Raw genomic sequence first — 13,443 nt, 5'->3', positions numbered from 1 at the left:
GAAACATGGAGCCTTTTGCCTTTAGGTTACAGGCTCACGGTCACAACTTCTGTTACAACTGGAAGGTGATGACTAATGTCACGTGTGTTGCCTACCATATTTGCTGGCTACGCTCTCTCCTGTCTGATTTCTGCTGGAAAGTTGGCCAGAGTGTGGAGAAAGATTGAGGAATATTTTGCTTGCTTGGCAAATTGGCATGAAAACTATGGGAATGGAGATCCAATATTTGTTGGATGACTCAACAATGAATTTATGGGAGAAATACCACTGAGGAATTTCAAGGTAAACTGTTGTAAGCTGTCCTCCAATTCCTTGCGAAGTCAGATTACCTGAGGTCATGGTTGCTTTCCAGAGGCTTCTTGACTGATTTCTTCTTAAAAGTTCTCGAGTAATTGTTAATATACAGAGAATAGAAAGCTGACTCAGGAGAGCTGTCCTGTACTTTCCACTTCAGTAAGAAATCCTGTCATTCCCTCAGCTAATTGGAACCCCAATTGCCCTTTCGTTCACCTTACTCCTTAGCATTTCCTCTGGATGGTGTAAAACTGCAATGAGCATGCAACTACAGCAAGTAACAAAGAAGTGAAACATAGTGTTTGAACATGCATTTTCTATCATGACTTGTCTGAAGTTTAACGTGCGTTAATTAGCAGCTTTGTGTAATGCTAATTCTTTCTAAGCTTGCTTATGTGAAGTGCTGAACATCACCTGTAAATGACTGGACACCTTGAATTCCCACTTGGGGACTAACACTTGTGAAGTTAATCCCTCTCCCTGTGTGTATGTTTTCTAGATAATTTCCAAGCCTTCACAGATGCATTATGCAATGCACCAGTCATGCTTTGGCTGGGAGTTGTTTTTATCCGAGATACCTGCAATTGGTGCATTTTGTTGAATTCAATTATTTTCACTCGCTGATTGTCATTAAGGTTGTATACATCGGTTGCCTGCAGTGGGCTGTAACACAAATGAACGGAACGCGACTCATCTGCCAAACTGCACAAGCAGCATGAAAGAACAGAAAGAGCTTTCGGTTAAGTAACCTGTACTGACCTGGGGAAAACATAGCTTGCTCCTGGCTGTATCTTTGGTTTTCAGAGTGTTGCAAAAGCCTTGCCAAGGTTGTTTTGCTTGTTCTGTTCCAACATTGTGTGACTGGCATTCTCTTGCGACCGTTGTCCAAGTTCTGTTATCATAGTAGAGGAACATTACTGTAGAATCGCAAAGCCAGTTGCAAACTCCCTAAAGTTCAGATTTCTTGACTGGGCTTTTGGTTCAGGTCTGCTAATTTGTTAAGGTCTACTTTTGTTTTAGAAAAAAGATTCCCAGAACACATGAAAACACATTACGCTAGGAAATAATGGCAGGGATAAGACTTTTCCACTCGCAAATGAGCATGTTGGCTACTCTTGTCATACACATGGGTTTAAATACAAAACAGTTATAAGTTGCACTAATTCTCTATATATGAAGTATAATGAAACTTAAGTGAAAACAAAACCCTGCTGCTGTTTGTTTTGTTTGGATATTGGCAAAGTTTGAAGCATACTTTTTCTTCCTCCTTTCATAACTATTTCAATAAAGTGCAGACAAAATTAACTAAGAATTACTCTGTCCCCATTCGTAAGTGAAAACAGGCATCTCTGAATGCTCTGTCTATTGTTAAGGTATGCACAGTATTAGCATAGTATAGAATATTTTGTTCCTGCTGTGGAACTACTTTTTGCAACCTCATTTTTGGGGAGTTGAACATGGAAGAGTGGTTTTAGGTTTTTCTTTAGGAGAGAGAACTTTGCTTTAGAAAGAACAATTAAAGTAAGTGCAAAAAAGGCTTTGAAGGTAGCATATGTATGGTCTGATGTCTGAAGAACTCCAAAGTAAAAGTGTTTTATCAGCATCATTCACCTTTTTTTTTCTTTTCCCTCCCTCTGTCCTACTGCAACCTTACCTGAAATCACTCTTCTGGCCGAAGGGCAAAAATCAGTCTATGCTACATACTGACAGGACCTGAGAGCCTATCAAGCAGTGTGAAAAAAACACAGGTGTTGAAAAACACTTGCTTCATTATTTAGCCTGTGGCATGGTGTCTTCACAATAGTTTTCATTTGCTTTCATACTGTCAATGTCTAGTTACTCTGCACCAGGCTCTTTCTGCTTTAACAGCATGTTAAAAGTGCTGCTTTGCGTTACCAGTATCTCAGATAAGTTTCTTTCGACTTCTTCCAGAGCTGTGGATTGGCGGTGGAGGTATGTCATTGCTTAAACTTTTTGAGGATGAAGCTTTCAGTTAAATGAGAAGTCATTATTTTGAGCCTTACCTTAATGGGGTATCTTCATATGTGTCTCAAGGTGGTGAGTCATCTCAGGAGCTTGAAGATGCTGTCTTTTAAACTGTAGACTCTTGTTTCACTACTTCTGATACCTTTTAAATTGCCAGCGTTATTTTTGTCTGACTTTTCTCTTAGTATTTTATTTCTTTACTCAGCACCTTTATGTCTGTCACCTTATTTGAATCTTTTGAAGTTGCAAGTAAATTTTTCCACAAATGTTTTATTTTCATTATTGTAGTGAGTAAGAGGATATAAAAACAATGTACATTCACTGCAAGTGCAGGAGCCTAGTCTTAAACCAGATGCTGTGCTGGAATGGTGCAGTGGAGAATCAGGCCCAAAATAATGATTGATTTTAATTTATTGTAAACATGGGATTTTTTTTCCAAGCAGCAATTTTTTTGGATGAAAAGTACCCAGAATGTCTGAATTGACTCTAGCATTACAGCCATCCAAAACATTCATAATAAAATCCAAACCAGCTCAAACGTACTTGGTTTTTAGTGTTTCATTATAAACCCTTAACTTAGCCAAGGTTAGCAACCCTCTGAAAACCTGGCCAGAACCATGAGGGAATCTAAGAATGAGAGAATCTAGGTCAGTTTATTCTTTGTGGATGGAAACATGTAAAACTTGATGGTTTTACATGGTTTCAGCTTTTTAGCCAGGCAAAAATTCAAAGTTGCATCCAGCTCCAAGTGAGCAGTATAGCTAAAATGAGTGGACCGCTTCCTACATTATACCTACACGGTCCTCCCCCCTTGCAGGAGCTGATTCGGGTTCCAGTGCCTTGCATTGGGTTCGTGAAGAAGAGGACGATGCTCGCGGCTAATCTTTTACGTGTCACAAAAGACATCTGTAATTGTAGTCTCTATTTGGTCTTTTGGGGTATTATTTCAGAGCACAGGGCAAACGGGAGTGAGAACTAAGGGCAGATTTTCCAGGAGAGGACAATGGGTTGACCCTCCCTGGCAGTGCTGTCTGCCGTAGTGTGTGTCCTCCAGCGTCACAGGACATGGGAGGGCAACGTTTCTTGGAGCCATAACTCTTACCTATGTAAGCCGAGTGCACTAGCCAGGCACATGAGAAAAAGGATTTTCTGTCTCCAGCACAGAGTGCTCATTTATCCCCAGCCTTGGCGTGTTTCTGGTGGGTCTGAGGAAGAGGGAAGAATGTGCCCAGTATGCACGCTTAGTTGCGATCTGGGGAAAAGGCTGTTCCTAGCTGAGGTAGTGGAACATTTGATGTCATCAAGCGTAAGATTTGGTAGTGTTTCTTGTAGTCTTCATCTTCAAGTGTTAGGAATGCATTAGTGGGTAGGTAAGTTCATTCCCAGGACTAAACTCCGGTGACAGAGGGACCCTTTAGTGCTGACAGCCTGTTGCTGGTTCAAAGGCTAATCAAAGCTGAAGCAAGCCTAGTGTGGAAAATACAGGTAAAGGTAGAAGGGTGCTGCCCACATCTTGCTTCATACCTGTTTGGTCCTCTCCTGCGTGAATAGGATGTCACAGAATTTCTAAATGCAATGGATGCTCCTGTGTGGGTACGCAATGGTTCTCTTCACTGGCCTCCTAGACGTGTTGTGGGCTATGTCGTCTGAGCTTCTGTGCAGAGAAAAGATCTTTTGTGGGAACTTCTTAATAACAACTGATAAATCTTTACTTTTTAATAGCTTCTATTGTAGCTACACTGTAGCTGGGAGAACTTAGGAAGTTTCACAACAACAAAAATCATGATTATGAAAGCAGTCTTTCAGTGGGATCTGGACTTAAAACCATCCCATATCATAAATCACCAGGCTAGCAGACAATTCAAGTACAAATTATGTCCAGAATTATTTTGGGTGCTGTGACATTATTAGTGCTAAAATTGCTCTATTGCCTCAGCCAGCAGAAACTCTCAACAGGTTTTTTTGTTTGGTTTGTGTGCGTGAGAGGGTGTTTGGTTTCTTTCTTTGTTTGGGGTTTTTTGGTACATTTGAAGCAAACTCATCTTCAGTGCTTGTGTCAGTAGTAGTTGCCTGCAGACTCATAGGACAAAATAAACATCTGGATAGAAATGTAGAATGTGAAAATGAAGTGTGATTACAAGACATCCTGGGAAAGCAGTTTGTTTTATCAGATTAATATAAATACTCTTCATAATGAGAATGGTGGTTTTACCCTTCTCACAAATATAGTGGGGGAGAGAGAGGACTAGAAAAGCAAAGTGTAAGAAATGAAAAGTCATTGAAACAGAGGTTGGTATTTCTGATCTGGTTCTCAGTGTTTTAGGAGCTCCTGTCTAACTGTAGGAATGGACAGAACAAAAATTTATTTCTGTAAGCAAATTATGAAGAGAAGAATATACTAAAACTGCTTTGCTTGAGTACTATTTCCAACTTAAAGCAGCTATCCACAGAATTCAATTCTGCTTAGTGAAGATTAAAATTATTTTAACAAGGCCATTTACATCTGATTAGGACTGATGTATAAGGCAAAAATACAAGAAAAAGAGGTGGTAAAGAGGCTAAATAGCCAAGCACTCCTGTCCTGCCCTTACCTTCAGAAAAAGGAACAGAACTCATTTTCATTCAGAGCCTTCAATTCATTTTAGTTTCATTTCTTCTAAGAGATTGCTATTTTATAGAGGTGGATGCCCGATCTATAGCTTGCGGTCAGCCTCCAGGTTGCTCAGGCTGTGAAGGTGTGGACAGAGAGTGGACTGTGAAGTCTTCGGCGGTGTCCCAGCCTGCCTCCCACAGAGGTCCCCCGCTTTCCACGCAACCCAAAAAGCAGAATTTCCTCTGGTGCCAGAGGAGCCTGGTAAGTGTGCCTGCTGATCCCCTGTCTGGGCCTGCCTCCTTGCCTGGTCATGCCCCGGCAAGCACAGACAGCTTTTACATCTCAGGGGACTGAGCCAAAGTGCGTTACTTCTGTGCCAGGTACACAGGGTTGCACAGGACAGGGGACTGGAGTCTTGAGAGTCATGGGAAGAGGCTGTGTGGGCTGAAAGTTGGGTAATTCAGCTTAAACATCAAACTGGTAGTGCCACTGCTGAAGGCTGTGAGCGTGGGACGGTGCCCTGAAGGGAATGAAACTTTGCTGCAGTTTTTTTTCTGTGCTGTCTGGGTCATTATGCTATGCATTATAAACGTGCTTTTCACCTTCAAACTCATGTATGAAGTGAATATGAATTCACATATGAAGAAACTGAAGCTTTCCGTTTACACTTTAGCTAGTGATCCTAATGTTCCTGAAATGCATGTTAAAAAAAATCTCACTGGGAGCTTGAGATTGTGTTTTATTTAAACTGCTGTTTTTCACTCCATGTCTTGTTTTTGATGGGGGCAGGGGGTGGTGTTGGCATTCAAGTACTGTTGGCTCCCTCTTGCGGCTATCTTAAAAAAAAAAAAATTAAAATACATCCGTGCTAGTTCTAGTATTGGGGTAATTTTACTGTGCAGGTTTTAATGCCTGTTAGAGACAGTGATTTTTTCTGTATCTAAAACCTTTCTAAATGCTTCCCCTGGATGTCCTTTAAATGTTTAACATGGGAGGGGAGGCAGAATATAATAAAAGGCTGCAGTTAAGTGGTAACAGTTTATTTCAGGTATGGGTGGTCATTTGTGTTTAGGCAGGTTTCAACAGAGGGAACTAGTCTGGGGAATGCTGGTTCTTTGCAAGCAAATAATCCTTACCCCTACTCCATCATCTAAATATTTCTGCATTTCAGTGTTTTCACACTTACCATATATAAATATGTGTGTGCATGTGTGTGTGTGTGTACAGAGTTACATGAGGTTGCTGCATACATTTCTGATCACGTTTTTGGTACATCACCAAAATTTTCACTTCCACAACTACTCAGCTGATGAAGCTGCAGCCGCAATAGAAAGTATAGTTGCCTGGTCAGCGGTTAGAAGATTTCCTTCAGATTTTTCTAATGAAATAACACCTTCACCTATGGTTCAGTGGCCAATATCTACTTTCTTTGTTTTCTTGCTCACTTTTTTTACTATACAAATATTAGCATTTGAAGTGTTACATAATACAGAGTTGTGGAATAGAGCCTATAGATACCACTCTCTGTATAAGGCTAGCAATAATATTTTTTTCCTATATCCCTCATTTTCATTCACTTCAGTTAGCACTAAACTGGAGGGAAAGGTCTCTGAGGTTACTGTGCATTTATGATGGCTCTTTGCCTTGTTTGACTTTTTTTTTTTCTCTCTAGCAACTTATCACAAATATTTTTATTGCTAATGTAGATTCTGTAACTTAGGATATTCTACCATCTGATCTCTGTTGTTAAAGGATTAATTTTTGCAAGTGCCTCTTAGTGGCCTGGTATGTTTTTTATTCCATCACAGCAACATGGGAATCTTTGCTCTTGCTAGCACATGTTCCCCAGGCTGTTTCAAGGCACTTTTTTCACATGTCATTAAACTACATCACCAGATATTTAATGAATAGATTACACTGCCTTTGTTCTTAAAATGAAGGATTAAAACCACTTTGTTCATCTGGTTTTAGAAACAGTTGTCCCCATGACTAAAGAATTTGTATGCTTAAAGAAAGTTGTTAAGTGAAAAATTCCATTGGTTGTTACCGGGCTTTTAACTTTTTTCTGTATGCCACTTAAGGTGTATTTAATGTTAAGTATGACAAGAACAGTTTTTTCTCCTGTTGTCTTTGGGACTTGTTTAAAACACAGAAGACAGACAATATTTAGTAGAACTCTTAACTGGAGTCACTGCATTTAGCATAGTTTAACTGCAGGCTTGATCATGGAAATACTGAATTGAAAACATGGAGGTCTTGGTCCTCATTCATCTAAGACCTGGTGATCAACAGACTTACAGATCTTTCTTAGGGCCACCCATTATTTTAGTTTTAGTCTAGAGCCTGCCTGCTGAAGTTCCCTTGTTTTCTTCCATCAGAGTGCCTGTTCTCTTAAGCACTGCGTGCAGGTTGCTGATTACATTTGATCCAGTCCATGACTGCTATTCATCTGGCTGGTTCTGAAATTTGTTTGCAGCGCCTGGTCTCTTAAAACACCAAAGCTCCTGGGAGCTACAGAGGAGAGGGAAGGTAGGAGCAGACATCTACTCCTCTTGCATACTTAGGTATTCCGCTGTTCTGTATCAAATGCACCATACCACTACATGGCTTGGACAGCCCCTGGGATGTGGCTGTAGGAATCAACATCAAAAACTGTATGGCTTAGGCAGCAGGGCACCCAAATGCAGTAAAAGCTTTTAATCAGCTTTTACTTGGATTTTTTTTGCAACTCAGTAGTAGCACCAAGGAAAAGAACATCACCTCAGTTGCTTTAACACTTCAGGTTTTGCCTCCTTGTCAGCTGAGTTAGGGATCTAGCTGAAAATCTTCCATCTCATTCCAGCTGGCCAGCATCCACCTGGAGCAGAACCACAGGTCTGTCGATTGACTGATTTCAGAAACTATTGGTGCTCCAGGGGCTGTAGGAGACAACGGCTTAATGATTTTAAAGGATTTTGGATGTGCATTTATTTGCAAAAGGCCCAGTTGTTTAACCTCTAGAACTCATAGTCAGACATACTTCAGCTTCTGATAATGCACAGACGTATGGTATAAGTGTGAGTAGATGCACTGAGATGAGTAGCAGTACTTACTGCTGCTGCTTAATGAGCCGTGAGGCCTCCTTATCTTGGCAGGGAGCAAACCACGTGTTCCTCCAAAGTGCTGCTCCTACTGATAGACCCGTTCTCTGTTGGAGAATGGTGCTCCCTTTGAAATCAAGGTGCAGCACAAGGTGCTGATGTTCCCCCACCTCTCACTTCGATTTGGGAAGCGAATGAAAAAAAGTTTCTAACACCACGGGAAAATGTACTTTTAACCATATTTGCCACCCACAAAATAGTTTTTGTTTTGAAATATCTTTATGGCTTTTGTTGTTCTGTGCTCTAATACATTATCAAAATCAGAATTAAGCCTATAAAAAACCTCTTCAGACACCCTTCTGCAGAGAATATTTTTACATTTTGTTAAAATATGAAATGAAGCTGAAGTTTAAACTCTTAAAAACTTGTCTTTGTTTTACCACATATTTTTCAGAGACATGGAGTTTCTGTATTTTACAGTATTTTAAAAGTTACTGGGATTAAAATATTAGCTCCATTATATCTTCAAAGGATAGGTATTTATGCCTGGCTTCTAAGGAAAATCTAGATATACATATATATGAAGTAAATCCTGACTCATCATGCAGGCTTTTGATAGTGTAATGCTAGACAAGCCATTTGAATGCCAAGCCAAGTTACAAAGTGGGCTTTGTCAGATCTGGGATTAGAATGAATGTTTCTGGCTTTTTACTGATTATACTATCAGAGTAAATTCTGAAGCTTTTGACCTTGGTTAATAATTTTCTTATGTCAGTAAGTTCTTATTGTAGCAGTCTGTTGGGCAATAACAGGGAAACATCTATTGTGCTTTCCATATTTTTTATTTTCATGGCACAATGGGTTTTTTCTCACATGGCTCAACAGTATCACATACTGTCTCACACTTTGGCATGTGTTAAGTGCTGTGGTAAAGGAACAGTCTAGGTTTTAACGGCATGTATATTTTTATATTATGAGCTGCAGTGCATATGTCTTAATTTCATGAATCAGGCTGTGTTGTTTTTTCTTTTTTCTTGCTCCTTTATAAAACTCTTACATCATTCTGAAAGTGGTCAGTTAAAGAACTGCTCTCCCTTTTGCAAACAGGCTTGTGCTGTACAGATTTGTTTGATACAGAACACAGCTTTTTGAGCTATTAGACATATAATCAGCAGGGATATGTTTCCCCCAGCTCTTTCCTGAGCAGAAAGTTGCCAGATTATTTCATAGTCTCTATTTTTTTTTTTTAGTTTATATTCTTCAAACTGTCCATTGGATTCTGAATAGGTGAAGTAATTTCCACATACAGATGGTTCATGCCTTCATACATGGGCCTGCTTTTCCCTTCTGGATTCCTACAAGTAAATTAACAAATGAAGCTGTAAACCAGTAACTAGCCAGCAGTATGCTCAGCCTTCGCCGGTCTCTTCCAGACTCCTCCTGCTTTGCTCTGTCGGTGGTGTCAGGCTGTGCTCCACGTTGTGCTGGTGGGGAGCTGGCTTCGCAGGGCTCCTTCTGGCTTTGCACGATGCCGGTGGAGGCTCCTTTTAGCTTTTATAACTATACATGTCTTCAAAGACAGCCAGGCCTCGCCGACTGATGCTATCCTTTCTTGTACTTGAGCAAAGAAGCTCCCCAGATTGGAAAGGGGTGCCAAGCTGGGTACTTTACGTGGGTGTCGGGAAGAATGCAGATAGCAGCTACACCTGGGCAGTCTCGTTGGTACGGTTCCTGCCCTGGGTGGACAACGAGTCTTGGGGGAAGGTGGCAGGAGCCTGCAGCCCAGCTAAGAATGTGCATGTGGCAAAGCAGAACCTTTGTCATCTTCACTTTTCTTCCCCGTGCTCCTTTCTTTATAAATAGATTTCAAAATTTTCATTGCATTAGCTTGATGTCTTGGGAACTGTTATTAATAAATTTGTTGCTATAAAGTCCACTGATTAGATGTTGTGGACCTTTGCAGAGCTCGATCAGGGGTAACATCCTCCTTTCGCTCTGTGAACACAGACAGCTCTCCAGTGTGTCGGTGACCTCTCAGATTTTTGCCAGTATATTCTGTTGACATCTAACGAGAGACTGATGGGGTACCCGATGACAACAGCTTCATTTCAGGGGTTGTGGGCCATAGGGGCGGGAGTTTCTGCATTTGCTCTGAGACTTATTTTCCTGTTGATCTTGAAACAGATTTCAGCTGTTGATAGTGCCTCTGAGCCATCTATCATACCTGTGAGTATAGTGCTCAGCAATTTCCCCTCCAGTGAGGACATATTTGAAACAGGGAGCGTTTTTGGTGTGCCAAGGGAGGCCACGGAGGCCGTGGTAAGGTGGCTCATGTGCCACACACACGTCATGACATCTCAGGCCGTGGAGGAGGGAGGCCCGTTGGCGGGCTGCAACGTCGTCGAAGGAGAAAATCAAACCAGAAGAGCAGACTCCCTTTTCTATAGGTTAGTCACCAGATGGTGATGTTGCATGGCACTGGGCAAGTGCAGGGTATGTGAGCGGCCAAAGCTCTTCAGATACTCCAGAGCAGCAACTCTGCAGTCACAGAAGGGAAGGCAGTGCTCTGCAAGAGCAGATGAGAGGATGCATGCCAGCTGTGGAGCATCTGTGTTGGGGATGTTTTGGTTCCTGGAACCAAAGGCTCCAGATATTACTGAACTATAATATGAATTAAATGGTACTCACTCCTTTTTTGGAGAAGTTAGCAAATTAAATGATTTAATGATATGGGAGATGCCCTCCTTGTGTACTAGCTCTTGCATTAGGCAGTTGAATAATAAGGTGATATATTGCTTTTTTTTCCCCTCTCCATCATTCCTCTTTCATTCTTTGTAGTTACTCGGGGATATTGCTTAAGTGGTTGCAAAGATGGTGGCAGAATAATTTTTCTTAAAAAGTTGAAGCGAAATTCCAGCATAATGGTAATTATTTCCAGACTTAACTGGTGGTGATTCTAAAAGAAGAACAATATCTTTGAAGATGTTGCAAAATATCTTTCAAGTTTCTATGAATTTAGTCATTTCTCACACCAGAAGGGACTGTCATGAGTGCATTTTACCTCCTGCATGGACAGGAGCCATAGACCTTTCCTTTCTTATATGACAGTATGTCTTCTTTAGAACTGTCAAAAAATGAGTAGAGGGAATCCATTTCATAAGTTGTTCCAGAGCTTCATTGGACTTGATGTTTTAGAAAAAAATAAAACCAAATCTTATTTCCAATAAGAATGTCTACTGCAATTTCCAAATGTTATACATATGTTTTATATCCAAAGTTGAGTGGTCCTCCTTTGATAGAGTGGTCCTCTATCAAATCTGCCTTTTCCTACTGGCACTTATAAACAGTTATCCTGGACCTTCTCTGTAAGAGAGATATCTTGAGCTGTTTGAATTTCCTAGTCTGATGAAATATGTTTTAGTGATTCTTGTGGCTCTTATTGATCTCTCTCCAATTTTTCCATACTACTTGTGTTGTGGGCAGCAGAACAGTGTGGTATGCTAGCAGAGGTTACGTTAGTGCCAATAGAGACAGTGTTATCTTCCTGCTTGGTATTTCCTTATCCACATACCAAACCACAACTCTGTGTGGTTACTCATGGAAGATGATAATATTGGATTATATACTTTTTCCACAGGACAGGAGGATAAAAATCTAGTACCTTTGCAATTGCCTTCTGGTTGAACAGCAGATCCCCTGAACTGGAGTCTGTAAAAGATGCTTATCTTGAATGTATCGTATAAGGATATTTGTAGGGGTTCCTTACCGGGTTGTATTCCATGGGCATCCCAAGAAGGGTATTAGGATATATGAGAGGCACTGTAGCTTGAATCCTTATGAGGACCACTTGCAATAGCTGCTACCTTGTCTGATGACAGAGACTGAGAACTTTCAGAATTAAAATCAGTATTTTTCCTGCACTGAAGAGAAGGGCTGTGAGATGAGCTGTGGAGGTTCTCTGTGGAGATGGGGGGCGGGGAAATGCAGATGGTTTAAAAGAAACCAAAACCAACAGCAACAAAACAATCAAAAAACCTCCCACAACGACAAAGAACACTGATTGCATCCCGTCTTGCACGTCAGAGGGTATGCTGGTATGTGTGATGCTTCCATTTTCCATCTGAACATCTGAAGGCAACTTCAGGCAGCACTTAATTTCCCTTATGCCTTTTAGAAACGTTGGTTTTGATCAACTGGAACAGACAGTGTCTTGGCACTCACTTGTATCTGTACTGCAAGGACTCCAGAACAGAGGTAAACCTAACAGCAGAGCAAAGGTGCCTGAGCTGGATCAGCAGCAGCACCTCAGCAATATCTCACTTGGGCCCAGAAGGACCTGCAGCACCTGAGAAATGGGTTATATTAGCTTTGCCAGGTGGGAACTGCCTCTCTTGCTGTCACGGGACAATCCAGTCTCTTCTGGGGTATGTGGATACTACCTCAGTGCACAGGCATCTAAAAATGTAGAAATTCTGAGCTTAATTGTTAACAAGTGAAATAGACACTTGGAGCACAATAGAGCAAGGAAATAGATGAATGAGGCAGAGAGAATTGGCAGAATCTGTCAATTTTTCTTTCTTTAAACCACCAAATTGGTTTTTTTAACAGGTTAAATGAAACCAAGCAACCACATAATACATTTTTTAAAAATAACAATAAAAAAATATTTATTGCATTTTTTGGATAAGCCATGTCTCCTTAAGGGATTTAAAATCTTTCTTACCACAGACTTATTTGACAGTTCAGTCACAGTTTGGCCACGGTCTGATCAGTATGGTTAGCCAAGAGCATCACCAGCCTGGAGGACATTGTTGATATTTGATGCCTCAATAAACAGTCTGGGGGCTGTGAAAGGAAATATAAACAATAGAGATGTTTTTAGTGTAAATACAAGCACAGAAAATAACCCACATTCCTTAAAGACCTTGTGCAGGATGAATCATTAGCATTGCTTAAGTAAATCACGTGGAGTTGAGGAGGGCCTGGCTGGCAGTGTTAAGTAGTTAGGGATGGAAAACAATTAGAAATGACTGTTAGCAGATGAAGGTAAGGATGCTGCTGGCTTGGAGGGCGACACTGAGCTGCATCTTCCTGATGCAGCTTTGGCAGCACCCCACTTTGCCGTGGGCAGTGTGCTTCAAGTTTCACAGGCAAGATTTGTGAGGAGAGGTAATTTATTTTTTGGACCAAATAATATCATATTAATGGGTGGGGGGGAATACAAGTTTTTGGATGCACAAGCTGTTCTGTAGATCCAAAATAGCTGCAGCAGTCTTCACAGCTCGTTAACAGTTTAACAACTGTTTGGAGTGTAGATAGACTGCATTGGTCCAGCCACCTGACAGCAGAAGTGATGGGTGACTACAAAGCAGGAGGAAAGGTGGACAAATGCTGGGCTGTTATGGAAAACAGCATGACTGAAACTTTTACTGCCTGTGGATTGTGGAGAGGCTGTCTGGGAGGGGAGTTGGAAATACCTTAAGACCAGTA

At 41.0% G+C, this 13,443-nt stretch overlaps 1 protein-coding gene across 3 annotated transcripts in view; it reads left to right on the top strand.

Annotated features, from left to right (window-relative positions):
- Positions 1-13,443, top strand: part of FBXL7 (F-box and leucine rich repeat protein 7) — a 193,191-nt gene that overhangs the window by 134,006 nt on the left and 45,742 nt on the right. The window contains exon 1 of one of the 3 annotated variants that reach the window (XM_052781392.1): positions 4,997-5,134. The exons of the other annotated variants lie outside the window; for them this stretch is intronic. The gene's annotated coding sequence lies outside the window, so the exon portion shown is untranslated. Of the gene's footprint in view, positions 1-4,996; positions 5,135-13,443 lie in introns of those variants that run through there. 3 annotated transcript variants of the gene reach the window in all.

Source organism: Harpia harpyja, chromosome 1, assembly GCF_026419915.1.
Source record: "Harpia harpyja isolate bHarHar1 chromosome 1, bHarHar1 primary haplotype, whole genome shotgun sequence".
NCBI lineage: Eukaryota > Metazoa > Chordata > Aves > Accipitriformes > Accipitridae > Harpia > Harpia harpyja.
This window is presented reverse-complemented; position numbering and strand designations above follow the sequence as displayed.